General features: G+C 35.7%; 1 protein-coding gene across 5 annotated transcripts in view; it reads right to left on the bottom strand.

Annotated features, from left to right (window-relative positions):
- The window catches only part of LOC106879369 (monocarboxylate transporter 9), a 79460-nt gene that overhangs the window by 8595 nt on the left and 68484 nt on the right, over positions 1 to 2381 (bottom strand). The window lies entirely within an intron of this gene.

The following is a 2381-nucleotide window of genomic DNA, read 5'->3' as shown; positions in this document are numbered from 1 at the left end:
TATATATATATACATTCAGATACATACAGATACACGCACATACATACGTACACAGACATATTTTGTTTTGCCTAGGCACACTTTGTTTTTGTAGGGAAATAGACACAATCGATTCAGTATAATACTGTGAGTTTTTGATCCCAAACACTTGAGCAGTAAAGTCCTCTCTTGTAGGATCTAAATCTAAGAGAATCTAAGAGGTAGTGTATCAACTGACCTACGAAGAAAAACCTTCACAATGAAAGAGAAGACAAGTGGTGTTAATTTGTATTACTAATTATCAGTTAACGATTGAATGGTGTGAAAGAACTTGGGTTCCTACAAACAGAGCTACACAGTGTGAAGTAAAATGGTCTCAACTTGGGGATGGTAACTTTTGATTCATAGCGTCCATATTTCTACTTCATATATCATTGCTTTGCAAAAATTAGAAATTAAACATACATAGACACATATGTATGTATGTATGTATGTATGTATGTATGTATGTATGTATGTATGTATGTATAGTAAAGAAAAAAGAGTGGGCAGATCAAAATATTGCTATACGCGTATCACATGCGTGGTCATTTATCCAACAATGCTTAACATTACGTGATATTACATGATTTCACATTATTTTGCAAATGCACTGTTTCATCAGGCGACATTCAATTTTTTTTTATCGGCAAGATCAAATAAAAGTGTTGTTGCAATTATGCAGTAATGTAAAATTATGTTATATCACGTACTATTATACATTACTGGATAAATGACTACACAAGTGAAAAGCGTAGAGCAATATCTTGAGCTGTCCTTTCTTCTTTCGTTACTATATTATACATTGTGTAATATGTTACAATTATATAATTTGCCCATAAATGGATTTACTGGATGTTGAGGATCATTATATAACTGTTCAAGTTAGCAAGGATTGACTGTTCATTTGACAAGTTGATTGATTGGGAATATGTAGTCATATGACAAGGCGGCGAGCTGGCAGAATCTTTAGCATGCAGGGTAAAATGCTTAGCGGCATTTCGTCCGAGTTCAAATTCCGCCGAGGTCTGCTTTACCTTTCATCCTTTCGGAGTGGATAAAAATAAGTACCAGTTGAGTGCTGGGTTCGATGTAATCGACTTATTCCCTCCCACGAACTTGATAGCCTTGCATCAAAATTTGAAACCAATGCACATACGCACATACACACATATATATATTTCCGAGTTGTATTTGTTTGGCAAGAGATGTGACCCGAGACTGTGTTGAATATGAAACAATTACAATGTGAGAGAGTCATATTAACTATTTAAAAAGAGTCATTAAGTATTCATACCTTATTTTCACTTTTTTTTTAGTTTGTGATGTACTATCATAAAGAGTCAAAAAACGTAAAACCAAAGGAAATAAATATAATGGTCTACTGTCAAACCTTAGTTATTCGAACGAACGTTCCCCAATTTCGAACCATCCTAACAACCTAACAAGATCTCAAGGAGCCATGAATATTTAATTAGCCATACAAAGAATGCAACTGGTGCCACTATTACGTTTTCTGTTCACAATGAATTCGAATTTCTGAAGAACATCTGAAATCGTGGAACCAAAGTGGTGTTAAAAGGCAGTAGTGTGACGATCGCGGATCACGTCTTGTGTCTCCACTTGTCAAAAGTATACATATTAAAAGTACCACACGTCGAACGGTGAAAGCGCTTGACTTAGTGGTTAGGCTGTTGCACTCACGATCGCTAGATCGTGGGTTCGATTTCCTGAGTGTGCGGCGCATTGTGTTCTTGAGCAAACCACTTCATTTCACATTGCTCCAGTTCCCCTTTCGATCAATGGGGGAATGCTGGCCTGCTCGCCTAGCCAACGAGGTGGCGTTATTTGAAGGCTAAAACAATGCAAATGCGCATTGTGAACGGCGATGTGTAAGAACATCTGATAGCCTGATCGGTCATGTGATCACGTAACATGTCGAACGCTCCATAAATTTGATCTTTGTTGGTCACTTTAAACAGTGTAGAAACAATCTTAATTCATTAAAATGACTGACAAGTTGAAAGATTTAAAAGCATAACAAAAATCAATGGTATATTCATTCACTCTACGTATCTATCACATGTCACTGACTTTGCTAACATGTCCATGTCCGTGAAATGAAAGTGAACACTATTGAAATCGATATTATGCTGCGCATGGATCGTAATCGCGGTGAAAAGGCATCGATGATTGCGGAAGACTACAGAATTTTATCGATTGACTAACATAAAAATTCTTTAAATATGTTTTCTTACCTAATTATATTCAGTATGGCTATTTTTATTTACGATTTCCTCTGGATAACCGAAGTCTAAATGATTGTGTATTTAAAATAACTCTCATATATATATATATATATA

This window comes from Octopus bimaculoides, chromosome 20, assembly GCF_001194135.2.
Source record: "Octopus bimaculoides isolate UCB-OBI-ISO-001 chromosome 20, ASM119413v2, whole genome shotgun sequence".
Classification (NCBI taxonomy): Eukaryota; Metazoa; Mollusca; class Cephalopoda; order Octopoda; family Octopodidae; genus Octopus; species Octopus bimaculoides.
This window is presented reverse-complemented; position numbering and strand designations above follow the sequence as displayed.